The sequence below is a fragment of the Callorhinus ursinus genome, unplaced genomic scaffold (assembly GCF_003265705.2).
Source record: "Callorhinus ursinus isolate GAN/ISIS: 27379988/994484 unplaced genomic scaffold, GSC_fseal_2.0 scaffold12, whole genome shotgun sequence".
NCBI lineage: Eukaryota > Metazoa > Chordata > Mammalia > Carnivora > Otariidae > Callorhinus > Callorhinus ursinus.
The window spans coordinates 56,138,778-56,153,038 of NW_027397074.1; the positions used below are offsets into that span (position 1 = coordinate 56,138,778).

At 36.7% G+C, this 14,261-nt stretch overlaps 1 protein-coding gene across 1 annotated transcript in view; it reads left to right on the top strand.

Annotated features, from left to right (window-relative positions):
* FOXP2 (forkhead box P2) overlaps window positions 1-14,261 on the top strand; it is a 550,365-nt gene that overhangs the window by 43,052 nt on the left and 493,052 nt on the right. The gene's annotated exons all lie outside the window — the stretch shown is intronic.

Below are 14,261 nucleotides of genomic sequence, written 5' to 3' on the forward strand. Positions count from 1 at the left end.
TTGACAGTTTTGGCCTTTAATGGCACTTTTGTTCTGTGTGAAAGTATTTGTTTACCAGATCATATGTTGTTAACTGTCAGGCTGAGGTAGAGTGACTGCTTTTGATAAAAGGCTGCATTAGAATTTCTAGTCTGTGAGGCTCTTAGTCTCTAATTATCCCCATCAGTTTAGAAGAGTCCATTTGCTTCAGTACTCTACAAATTACACTTTATTAAGACGAAGCATTATGTAAAATTGGGGAAGATCTTGATTTTGTTTGACCATCTAAAAATGGAAATTCCTTTTAACTTCTTAATGAATGTCCCCCCCCAAAAAAGCTATGTGTGTGTGCATAGTCACATATCCTCACTCACACAGACACACACGCACACACACACACACACACACACATACACACTTTGCAAACAACATCTGAGTGACCTCTTTGGAAAAGGCTATTGGCGCAGCATTAGTGATTTTTCTTAACTCACTTCCCTAAAATATCGTAACTATATCAGTAGAGTCTGCTACCAAGGATGTGCAAAATGAGAAATGTACCAAACAAGAAAACATAATTTTGCAGCTTCAAACCAGAATGGCCAAGGTGATCACAGAACTGAGGACTTCCCCTGTTTACTCTAAAATAGAGGCACATTACAAACTTGTCTGCTTTGAGATTCTAGGAAAAAAGTATTTATGTACATGTACCTAGGGGAGTGGAATTGTGAAAATTCTCCAGAACTACGTGAGTTGCATCGGAGAAGAAAAGTATCACTCGTTGAGGGACATTGTACTTGTCCAATTCTGTGATTGTGTCCATGCTCACCTGGCAGCATTGTCTAGTACCTCCAGCATAGGACTAAGTGTAAAAGGCATGTTAAATATTTTATATGATTGATATATGGAAGAGTAAGCTCATTCTTTTCACAAATAAAGCTTGACAGCTTTCTTGGCGAGTAGGACTATGTAGATGATAGGCTTCATCACATGTCTTCTCAGAAAAAGAAATTTAAAAAAAATAATTAAAAAGAAATTTAACAAGAATTAAAAAGAAACTTTAATTTCCGTCAACTTTGTTAAGCTAATATTAAATCATAACTTGCCATGACCAAAAATTATCCTTGCTTTCCTTAAAATTACCTATTAAAATGTACTAACATTAATAAAGTTGACATTCCTGTAAAATAATATATGGTTTTATTTTAGTTTAAAAACATAACCCTAGTTTTCTTAATTTTTTTTCTTTCAGTCAGTCTTGATATCATCATACACTTAGTTGCATAAGTGAAGCTTAGAAACATCCTTGAAGCCTTCTTTCAGTCTTTCACTCACTTATTTCTTCTTATGTACTCTAGGCACTGAAGGTATAGCAGAAAACAAACACACAAAAATCCCTCCTCTTATTAGGCTATAGTCTCATGATGGGAAACCAACAATAAAATGAATTAGTAAAAAATAAAGAATGTGAAATGTTGTAAATACCATGGAGAAGCAAAGAGTGTGTGTGCAGGGGTGTGTGTGTGTGTGTGTGTGTGTGTGTGTGTGTGTGTGTGAGAGAGAGAGAGAGAGAGAGAGAGATGGAGAGTGGGGTTTGCAATTTTAAATAGGAGCCACGGAAGACTTTATTGAAAAGATGACATTTGTGCAAAGTCTGAAATAGGTGAAGGCAAGAGCTGTGTTACCTGAAAGGGAAGGGATCAGAAAGGGAAGGGATCAGCAAAGGCACCTGTCTCGGAGCAGAAGTATCCTTGGCAAGTTTCAGCAATGGTGAGCAGACCAGTGCAGCTGGTGCAGAACAAGCAAGGGCAAAGAGGAGTGGGAAAGAGAATTGAGGACTAAGAAATACAGAACACAGGACCTCACAGACAACTCTAGGCCATTGAACAGATGAGTAACACAGTACAATTCACCTCCACATAACCACTCTGGCTGCTGTGTTGAAAATAACTCACAGAGATGCAGGGATGAAGGCAGGGAAGGGAGCAAGGAGGAAACCAGTTAGGAATTTATTGCAAGAATCTGAATGAGACGGGGTGCCTGGGTGGCTCAGATGGTTAAGCATCTGCCTTTGGCTCAGGTCATGATCCCAGGGTCCTGGATTCGAGTCCCGCCCCTTGGGATCAGTCTCCCTGCTCAGTGCAGAGCCTACTTCTCCCTCTCCCTCTGTCATTCCTTCTGCTTGCGCTCTCTGACTCTCTCTCTCTGTCAAATAAATAAATAAAATCTTTAAAAAAAAAAAAGAATCTGAATGAGAGATGGTAGTGGCTTGAAGAGTAATAATAGTCCTGGCAGTGAGGGGAGAGATCAAATTCTGGATATATTTGAAGGGTTGGCCAGTAAGAGTCCCTGACAGATTGAATGTGGCATTTGAGACAGAGAGAGGAGTTAAAGTTCAGGGTTTTTGACCTGAAAACTGACAGAATGATATTCCTTTTTCTGCCTTGGAGAAGACCATAAAGGGAACAGGTTTTTGGGGAGGAACATCAAAAATTCAGTTTTGGCCATGTTTGAGATCTCTGTTGGACATCTGATGATAGATGTTAAGTAGACAATTGACTATAAGATCCTGGAGTTTGCAGCAGATGTGAGCTGTAGGTAACCATGAGTAAGTTAGCATATAGAGGTGACTTGAAACCATGAGATTGGATAAGACCAAAAGAGGGATCCAGAAGGGAAACAGTCCAAGGACTTCTCTTACATAAGGCCCGGCAGGGTGGGTACCTTGCAGTGTGCTAGAACACTCCCACTTTATGCCTGGTCCCAGAGTAACTAAGAATGCCCCCTTCTATCTCTACAGGGAAGCTCTGGGAGAGTAAGCTACATGATCCCATGATGTATATCTTTTATGTCTATTCTTCTTTATATCTGCTGCCTGTTTTCTAGTTCATTAATCCAGTGGCCTCCCATTAGATTCCTTACCGTCTCTCTATCCTCACCTTTCCCACCAATTTTTGCTCTCTTTCCAGAATACTCATTCTATACATAAATCTAATAATACTGTTCCCCTCACTAGACTTCTACTGTGGCTTTTAACGTTTAAGGAGCACAATATATTCTTTAGTATGAAATGGTAAAATTCTTTGTTATTTTATTCTTGCCTCTGTCTGGCCCCTTGTCTTGCCATCTCCCTCTTCCCCCTTTTCTTTTTGCTCCTAAGACAAGAAATTGATCTCTAGTTCCTTAGAAACGAGGACTTTTTTCCCCTTTACTATTTGGGAGCAGCCAGGCAGCTGCTAAGCCCCCAGCTCTCCTACAGTACAGAGCTGTGTAGGGATGGGAGACGGCACTCTACTGAGGCCCCTCCCGAGTCTTCCCTACCTACAGGGAGTTGGGGATGGGTGAGCAGACACTACCAGCCAGCTGCTGCCACATGATTGGCGTAGGCTTTCTGCAACACAGAACCATGCAAAATGAGCTCACCAACATTCGCCGATGTCTAAATCCACACAGAAGGGGGAGATGGGCACTGTTGCTTGGCTGCCATCTCTAGAGATGCAGAGCTGTGTAGGATGGGTGCAGTGCCTGGCCGGAAAGCCTCACACTCCCACTGTTCTTACTGAATTTTCATAGATTTTCTTGAGTTAAGTTTCCTGTTGTTTCACCTCTTTTGTTGACTCTCTAGAGACTGAATAATTTATTGTCTTTACTAATTTTGACCAGATTAATAGATGCCTCTTAGTGAGAGGTTTCCCCTAATTTCTCACACCACGATTGTAGACGTCTTATCTCCTATACCATGTCTTTTTAAAAAAACTTAACGTATCATAAACACTTCCTTGCGATTGTATAAACTCTAAGTACATTTAGTGACCATCAGGTGGTCATTACACCAAATATAACGTACCATATGTAAATACACACCACAGTTACCTGATTCTTTCCACCATCTTAGGTTGCTTTCAGTTCTTCATCATCATAAATAAAACTATTATTAACAGGGTTTGTGCATGTATTTCTGCCCAAGTTGTGAATATTTCTTTAGTGTATATTTCTAGAGGTAGAATTATGGAGTAAAACATGGGAAACATTGCCAAATTTCTTTCCAGAAAAGTTACACAAATTTCTAATCCCTCTAGTAATGTATATTTTACTGATTTTCACTAGATTCAGATGTTATTTGGTTTTTCATCTTGCTGCTAATTTGATGACCAACTAGAAACTTAACTCATGATGAAAGCATTTTAATCTTGTGCTTTTGATCATCAGTGCCATTTTTTTTTCAAGTTAGGACTAAAGCCTATTTTGTAGGTAAAGGCAAAATTAAAAAGAAAAAAAAAAAAACAAAATCCGAGTGGAACCAGAATAATAAATCAAAGGTGTTATTTTCATTGCTGTTGGCTATGCAAGGTGTGGTATGGATTTTTTTTCTTTGTTACCATGAACAGTATAGGTTTTAGAATACATATTCACTTCTTGCTCAGCTTCTTTCTTCACACTCATTTTCTAAAAGTAAAATCTTAAGAGGGAGAAATAAATGTTTACTTAGATGAAAAATAGATAAGAAAATTTAAGGATAATATAAAATTTAAGGATAATAATATATAGCTTATTGGTAAATAAATGAGAATAGCTTTGAAATTTAAAATATATAATGCAGTAGATTCAGTGACTCAAGTAGTGTTATATATGAGATCAAAGAGAAATCTGTGATGTTTTAAATCTGTCTCTGATTTTGAAAAAGTTGATTATCTGCAAAATCTGTGTTATTTCACCTACAAAATGCTGGCAGTCCCCATAGATTTGTTGTGCCATCCCTTGACTGTGGAGAAGCTCAAGAAGGTTTAGTGAAAAAAATGTCTTATTTATGAAATATTTTAATGAGACAAGGTGTTAATCAAAATTTTAGTTTAAAGCACTAGAAGGACCTTGTGGCAATGGACTAGAGTTGGAGACATCAGCTTTAGATTTAGCTTAATAAAAGCTTGAGGTTAGTGTAGATACAGATGGCTACATATAGAAATATTTATAGCTATGTGTATATACACTGGTTAATATACACACACATATTTCCTTCCTTTGTTAGTTGAGAGGGCCTAAAAGTGACAAGCATACTTAGCGCCTGTATCTTGGTTTCTAATACCATTCTTTAATAAAAGAACTAGGGATCCTTGGAGAAGTGGGACTTACTTTTAGATTGGGGTAGGAAATACACAGGATGAACCTGGAGCTCTTGGAATGCCAGAAAATAAAGATATGTTCAAATAAAATATATAGAATAAATAACCATGAGTCTATACTATACTTATATAAATAAATGATTGAATTAAATAAGTGGGAGAATAGACATTTCCTGCATAGAAGAATTCCAAGTAATTTATGTAGATACTTTACGCTCCTCATTCCTTAATTGTGGGCTGTGGATGGTGACTTTCTTCCAAAGAGTACAGTCTGGAAAGGGGGAAAAGAGTAAATTTACATTCGAGAAACCTGACAAACCCATCCCCGGCTGGCTCATCAAGGTCGGCATCAGCAGTGATATGTCATGGCCATAGTATGTATACTTGATATGATGTTATGAAAATGGCCATTTACCTATATGGTCTTCTTCCCCCCCGCCCCCCGCCCCGAATTCATAACCCTGGTCTAATCTTGAGAAAAAGTATCAGACAGATCCCAGTTGAGGGACTTTATACAAAATACCCAACCAGTACTTCTCAAAACTGTCAAGGTTATCAAAGACAAAGTCTGAGAAACTGTCACAGCCAAGGGGAGCAATCCTAAGGAGACATAATGACAAAATGTAATGTGGTATCCTAGATGGGATCCTGGACAGGAAATGGACATTTGGTAAAAAACTAAGGAAACAGAAACAAAATGTGGACTTTAGCTAATGTTTTAAAAAGTTAATTCCTGCATCTATAGGCCTAGTATGGCTAAATTGGGTATCATGGGGAGTTAGGGGTGGTTAAGGACTTGTGCTACTGTTGAATAATAGAAATATTTAACACTATTTAGAGCTGACTGTAGGCCAGGCATGCTTTTAAGTACTTTCAATGTCTTAATTTTTTAAAACAACCCTTTGGTATTTTTATTCTCATGTTAGAGCTGAAGAATTGAAAGTAGGTTAAATAATTTGTCCAAGATTAAGCCTGCATACTCAGGCTGTGGATCCTCTCAACTATTAGGCTTTACTGAGAATGCTTGTTTTAGGGGGAAGCCGCAGGGAGCAATTCACCTCTGTCACCAGGTTTGGCTTCTGCCAAGGTATGTAGGGTATAAAACATAACAAGACTTCTTTTATATATATGTGTGTGTGTGTGTGTGTGTGTGTGTGTGTGTGTGTGTGTGTGTGTGTGTGTATTAGATGAAACTAGAAAGTTTATTTCCTTAGATTATGTTGATTATTTCATGCTTATCTTCTTGATACTTCTTATCCGTTTATATGTCAGCTGTACTAAAATTATCCTACATATTGCTGGATTCCCCAATTCACTAGTTTTTTGATCACTGGGCAAATACTCTTTGCCAGTATACCTTAAGCCGAGTAGCCATTATTTAACATTGCTGTCGTATTATAGTATTTAAAAGTGTTTCTCTTTTTCAAAATCCATCCTTTTTTATAACAGTGTTTGGATTTTGTTGGCTTTGTAATCCTCAAGTAACAGATAAAGTACCTGAGCCCTGATAACACTAAATCAAGATTGTATGACAAGTTTACATATGATAAGCTCCAAACAAGTAATCTTGTAGACTTCTGTTGTGCTTTTCTTCCACATATAAATCCCATGAAGTTAGTTCCCAGCAATTCTTTGCTTTCTAGAGCCTAGCTAACAACAAGCTCACTGTTACTATTTTTATTAAAATTATTTCATATTTACATAATTGTAACCCAAGTAGAGGTGGTGCTAATAGGCAGAGATAAGTATCTGCCCAGAAAAAAATATGTTCTGCTAATCGAGGTGAACTCTTTGCCCATGGCTTGAATCTTTAGGGTGCCCCACCACCCCGTTTCTTGATTTCCACATAGTAAGTAGTGGGGGCCTCGTGAGACTTATTTATTTTAGGACACAGAAAAATTGTGAGCGTATTTGTTTGTTTGTGAATTGTATTAAAATTCTATAACCCACAGGAAAGTGGTCCCTCATTTTATACCCAGAGTCCATTACATCCTGAGCAGAGATGTGCCCTTCCACTGGTAGGTAACTAAGGTGTTGCAGTTAAACTTTTTTATTCAGCTGCTCCTTCCATGGTAATGCCTCCCAGCTTTATTCATGCTCTGACACACTTAGAAAGTGATGGCATTTGGAGGGCACCTTGGGTCAAGCTGTGGCTGGTGGTGATTGGCCTGAGGGGCCTGGCTGCCCCAGGCCCTTTTAGCCACCCCGAGAGCAGAAGGGATCAGCAACTTGGCATACCTGTTACGACGTGTTTGTGACACATCATGTGCTTCAGCACTTTGTTCTGTGACATGCAACAGTGTGTCTTCCCTAAGTGTATATAGTTACCACACAAAGTTGTGTAAGACTTTTAGAAAACTAGTTATGCTGAACCCTGGGTTATGTAGAAGACAGATAACGTTCCAGTTTCTTAGACTGATTTGAATCTTGCTGTTCAGAACTCCCATTGGACAATTTCATTATGCTGGGTGTGGTGTATCTCAAAAATGGCCCAATAAATCCTTTCCACCTGGGCTCTGAATTACATGAGAAATAGAAGAGAGGCACATATTTACCAAATAGATGATTCACTCTTCCTTCCCTGGCAAGGTAGTAAGGCACTGAGAGAAGACCAAGAACTCACGAAAGTTTTTAAGTGTGCTCACTGCAAATTCTCACGAAACAGTATGAGTGGGAAAGAAGCATTTCAGCCAATGTCATTAAGTGATTTGCCATCATTAACTGGACAGCTATGAAAAGTAGAACACTGTAACAACAGAGAAATAGGGCCTTATAAGGAGTTCTTACTAGAGCCTCTCAAGAAAGGCGTTAATTCCCAAAAGAGTACCTCAAACTGAAATTTTTCTAGCTAATGACTTAGAACATTTACACATGTTTTATAAAATCATTAAGAAAAACAGATTCTTTTTCTATTTTTGGTGGATAGTTTTAACTTTAGGAAGCAACAGATATTTCAGAAACAGTATTATTTGTACAGAAATACCATTTTTCTTACTGTCACAATAAACTCCAAAGAATCATTAGAACTTTAAAAAATAATAAAAAAAGATAGAACTTAAAAAATATATCTTATGAATTTCAAATCAGGGCGTGGATGAAATTTCAAGTATCCAGAAACCTTTGGAATAGTTTCCAGAAGGTCCATTTCAAGTAGAAAAGTTTGGAAAAGTAAGAGCTTAAATTTTACCTGGCATTATACCATTTATATTAACTTAAAAAAAAATCTCTTCAAAAGGAATTGGTTGGCATCTGTTCTATTATATGCACCTTAACTCCAGGCACTCTATTTCCTGGTGTATGGTTGGGTCTCAAAAAGTGGTATACCCTTTTTTTCCTTTCTCTCCATGTTGAGTAGTAAATCAAACACAGGCTGAAGTATTAGACAAGTACTGCTATTAATGGAAGATAAAATTAAATATAACTGTGAGGTATCTTTAGGGACAAAGCATTCTGAATGAAAAATTAAAATACTATTTTTAAAAAGCCCACTTCCAGCTTGGATCAGAGAAATCAAACTATGTTCCACAATATCCCTAAAATGATGGAGAATCTTTTTATCATTTAAAGATATGCTTTCTAAGGGCACCGGGGTGGCTCAGTCGTTAAGCGTCTACCTTTGGCTCGGGTCATGATCTCAGGGTCCTGGGATCGAGCCCCACATCGGGCTCCCTGCTCAGCGGGAGGCCTGCTTCTCCCTCTCCCACTCCCCCTGCCTGTGTTCCTTCTCTTGCTGTGTCTCTGTCAAATAAATAAATAAAATCTTTAAAAAGTATATTAAAAATATGCTTTCTAGTACTCTAAATGACATGATTTATCAGAGTAATATTAGAAAGCACTATGATTAGATTCTCTTGAGATTTAGTTTCCTTTCATAGTTTACCCTTACTTCTAAAAATGGAATGATTTAAATCAGTGTATTGGGTCAGGATAGTGAGGTGTGTTTTCTGCACTCTGCACAAAACCATATCATACTACAAAAGATAACTGTGCTTGCACTTGGAGAAGAGAAACAGTACATTTAATATACAAAAGGTTGTCAAAATGGCAAATAGTACCTCATAGCATTTTATAGTTTGCAAAGCCCTATCACATATTTTATCTTTTTTGATTCCCATCACAACCTTATCTTATATATGTATAAAGCTCAGAGGTTAAATGACCTTGCCAAGAATAAACCAACAAGCGGCTGATTTGTGACACAAATCCAAATCCTCAGATACCATGTCCAGTGCCATTTTCTCAATACCATTCCACCTAAGGAAAAAAAGATATTTTATGTAAATTCTGAGTTTTCAGTCAGGGACAATAAGTTTTAAAGAGCCAGATTTTTTTCTGGATTTAAGGAGTCTCTTAACTGCTAAGATTATTCAACTATGTAGATGGCCATCTGTCGAGCTGGATGTTGGACTGGGTGACCTTTAAGATCCTTTCTGATTCGGAGATTCCATGACTCTGTGGTGATAATGATGCTGTTTCAGCCTGTTGCCAAGTAACATGTCTGTTGTTTTTCCTGCCTGTCACACACAGCAATGGCAATAACTATTGTTTTCCTTATATGCCATGACAAATTTATATCATAGTGTCATATTAACAATTAGCATTCCCGAAGTTTCTGACCTTTATAATTTTCAAATCTATTCTAAAGACGCTGCCAAAATTTCATTTTAAAAGGTGTGAAAATAAAATTCCTTTGATGAATGACATGCCCTAAGGCAATATCTGTGATTCCTTCCCCTTTCTTTTCCTTTCAAGGTCCATCAATCACACCCTCAATCTCCCATTGCCTGTACTGATTAATAGAGGGACTCATTCATTCATCTACTCTACTCATTCTGTAAACATTCATTGAATCTATGAGCAGAGCACTCTTCTAAGCCAAGAAAATACAAGATGAGATTCATAATCTTACTAGCTATCAGGGTGGTAAAGCAGAGGAATCCATTCTTGTCAACTCAACATGTATTCATTAAGCAACTAACAGTAAGGTTATATAGTATCAAGTGCAGATCTACCAGTCAAAAATGACTAAGTTGGTTTTTGAATCCAGATAAATCAACTAAGTCTACAGGTACAAGGTTGACATTATCTTACTCTTTGGCTATAAAGCAAATGAAACTAACCCCTCTATACAAGCAACTCAGTATCAGACATAAACCCATACAAAGGCAGAAACACATAGATATACAAAGAATTTTGTTTTGCTACTATAAAATGCTTTATTCTTAGCTCAAGAAAACTCAAGCCCCATGTCAGAGGTTTTGAATGGTTTCATTGGTTTTTGCAAAATTTTTGTGCTTGCAGCCAACTTAACAGCTGCAATTGATGAATGTATGTGTTTAGTTCTGATATGAGTATTTGTTGATAGTTTGTTTTTGTTAAGGGGGAAGAGCTGAGTGAAACAAACATGTATATTGGAACTTAACTAATTCATCATTTGTGCAAGTGACTCCTTTGCTGAACCTGAAGTTTTTGTATGTTGGAAGAATATTTCCTCAGTTTTTTGTGCTAGTCACACAAAAGATGTGGGCCTATCATTTTGTATCCATGTGGGCTTAACCATGGGATAACAACATGACAACTGGCTTCCATCAGAGTGAGCAAGTGAGAGAGTGAGAAAGACAGAAGTCAGTTATTTTGAAACCTAATCACAGAAACGATATCCCATGATTTGACATATTCTGTTCATGAGAAGCAAGGCACTAGCTCCAGCCCACACTCCAGGGGAGGAGATTACATGGGACTGAGAAACCACAGGTGGGGGATCATTGGTGGCCTTCTCAGAGGCCACTACCACAAGTATGAACCCTCCTGGGGTGTGTTCCTTTGCTGTATTCTTTATCTTGTTGAAAGACATGCCATCTACATAAAACCAAGCCAAAACCCCGAAAGCTGTTCTCCATTTTCCCTCTTTTGTTCCTTTCTCTTAGTCAATCACAAAGTGAAATAGACATTAATAAATATCTATCACATATGACCTGTTCACTTCATCTCCACTGCCACTTAGTTCAAATTTTCATTCTTTGTTATTTGGACTACTGCTTTTTATTTCTTCTTACACCTAAAATGTCTTTAATTCCTCTTTCCATGCAGTTAATATTTGACTCCCAATTGTTCACCAGTTCCACCTGCTACCCTTGGCTTTCTAACAGCCAGGGGGGCTGCATCGTTGAATTCCTAGTGCTGAAGACAGTGTCTGGACATGGTGCCCATGCAAATATTTTTGTCTGAATAACTAGGCCTTAGAGGCAGAATGGGAATCAGTATTCAGAACTCCCTAAATATTCCAAAGCCACTGAATCTTCCTCATTTTTTTCTTGGCATAATGGATGTTTCTCCCGATGGGAAAAGTGCTGAATCCATCTTTTTTTCTAGTCACACAGAGCTGCTTCTCCTTGTCTTTTTTCTGAGTCCCAATCTTCTACCTCCTGCTTTTTAAATATCGGTCTTGACTTTTTCTCTCCTTGAAACACCACTGTCCTCTCGTGTATTATCGTAAATAAACAATTGCCAAATGTGTACGATTATCAGCATAAACTTTTCTGTGCCAACTAATAAAGAAGCTATTACATAGTTACACTATGAAAACAAACTAAAATGGATTGAAAGGTGCAATAAACTCAAATCTTATTTTCTTTACAGATAAGTGCTTTCTAGCACACATCTACAATTTGTTGAGGTTAGAGTACCTTGAACAGCAGTAGCACCAAGAATTTCTCCTATTAATGCTTACCATGCTTTAAATATTTTTTATCTAGCTAACAAATTGCATTCATTAAAGTAATAAAGTGTTTCCATCTTTTGCAGTCAAATAAAAATAAACGTCAGCTGGAGTTTCTTAAGCTAACCAGTGAGACCTTTGACTTACCTGCTTTCCATAAGTATGTGTTAAAAATAAATTAAAAATAAAACATAACAGAATCATGCATAAAATTTAACTTTAGTATCCATATCTCACATAAAAAATAATTTCCTTTGAAATTTTTGAAATACTAAGGATGTAGTAAACATATTATGGTGCAATCCTGCAAAGAACTCTGGTTTGAGTACTTTTGGTATATACTCTATAAATATTATCAGCAGCATTTATAAATAAGAGAGATTCAGGGATGAATGGACTACCATTTAAAGTGCAATTAGATTTTCTAGCAGGTACTAATTTTTTTTTAAGAAACTTAAACTGCAGTAAGATTGAGCATATATATATATATATATATATATATGTATATATATATATATATATATATGAAGTTCCCCGTCTCTGCTGATAAGTTTAAATGGTCAGTTTTTCACTTTTAACTTAATTATTAAAAACAGGTAATATATAATACCTTGTAGCCTGCTGTGCCTCAGTTGCTTTAAGGGTGTGAAGAGATGTTATGTTTTTAGCCCCCAACAAAGCAAGGGAGGTGTGGGCCAGTTGGCCCTCCATTTGTCCCTGTGTGCCATACATTTGGTATTGGTGTCTATGTATATGTAGTCATAAAAAAGTTTGGGAAGAACTGTCTTAAATATCCATTTCCCCCTCTCAAGAAGCAATCACAGTAATCAGTTTCCTGGTATTTATCTAGAAATAGTCATGTATGTATAAACATATGTATCTCTATAGGTTATCTTTTTCAGAGATAGTAATGTTAAACATACACACTGTGATGCATCTGGCTTTTTTCATTTACCACTGTACCTTGAAACAATTCCTCATTGGTACATGGAGGGCTACTGTATTGTTTTTTTTGTGCTGCATTGTGTTGCTTATTAAATAGATATATCTTCTTCTCACAAATGGTAAATTTTTAAGAAGCTTTGCTAATATGTACTTAAAATAGGTTGTGTATTCTTTATAGGATGTCTGCTTAAACAAAAACAACCTGAAAACTTCTTAAAATTGCAGTGGTTTATGTCATTGGTGGTTACTTTCCACTTTTGGGGTTTTCCTGGATATCAGTTTTGTCTCCTTGGCTGAACTCTATTGTGTTTCTAGCTGGGCTTTTATTGTACAAGCAGAACGTTTTTGATCAGATTGTATTTACATGACAGCCTGAAACTGTGGCATTCTGTCAAGTACATCGTACACATTTAAAATATTGTCTAAATATTTATTCACATGATTACTGTGGCTCAGAAAAGGCAGTTACAACCTATTGAGTAAATAATTTTAGTTCTTAAAAATTTGGAAGGGCTTTGAAGGGGTCATAATGATGTCTTATCTCAGTTGTTGGAAACAGCCACTGAATACCATTGCTTTTTTCTCTAAAAATGGTATTTTAATTCTTAAATGTTTAAGCAACAAGACAAAACAGGAAAAAAAGGAAAAATTCAAACCAGTTGCCTGCAGGTATAGACTTTCCTTCTTCCTTCCCATGATCAGATACCATCTCCCCATCATGAAACAACAAATAGACTAACAAAATCACAGTCAAACAAAGGAATACTATTGTGGCAAAATGTTAGGATTCATTTACGTGAAACAAAATTTCAAAGACATACAGTTGAAGGTTGCAAAAACATTTAAAATAAGTGGGTGTATTTCACTCAAACGAGAAAACTTAATTTTTATAATAAATTGTGGTCTGATTTAAATTTGATTTTCATGAAACTGCTGTTTAAGAAGTAGTTCATTATTTTTTGTCAGCTTGAAAATTGTGTGCTTTATGCTGTTTCTGTTCTTTCATAAAGGAGACAAGGTTTGTGGTCTTAATAATTAAACTTATGTACATGTGTGTGAATGTGTGTGTGTGTTTTTCAATCATGTAGCACTAGACCTTTTATTTATAATTCAAAGATTGCTTAGACTTTACAAACCTTTTGCATTTATTTAAAATTATTTTGTGATTTCTAAAGAAAGTGAGGAAAATAGTTTGCATTTTTTTCCATGCAATACTAAGTTTATCTAGACATTGTAGGTTTGTGATTGTAACATCTTTTGACAAGCAAATTAGACCGTAGAAAGAGCATCTAACTTGGAGCTTGGGGCATATGGTGCTACCTTCTGCAAATATAACTCAAAAACAAGTCATTCTGTTCAGTGAGGGGTCATGTTCAGATCTGTTTCTTTACTTTAGTGTGCAAGGGGAAAAGCCTCTTAAGAATTTTAGAGAAAATTACAATCTCAGTAGAAAAATGTACCTGTCTAACTTGAAGCTAAAAGTAAGAGAGATTAAGAAACTC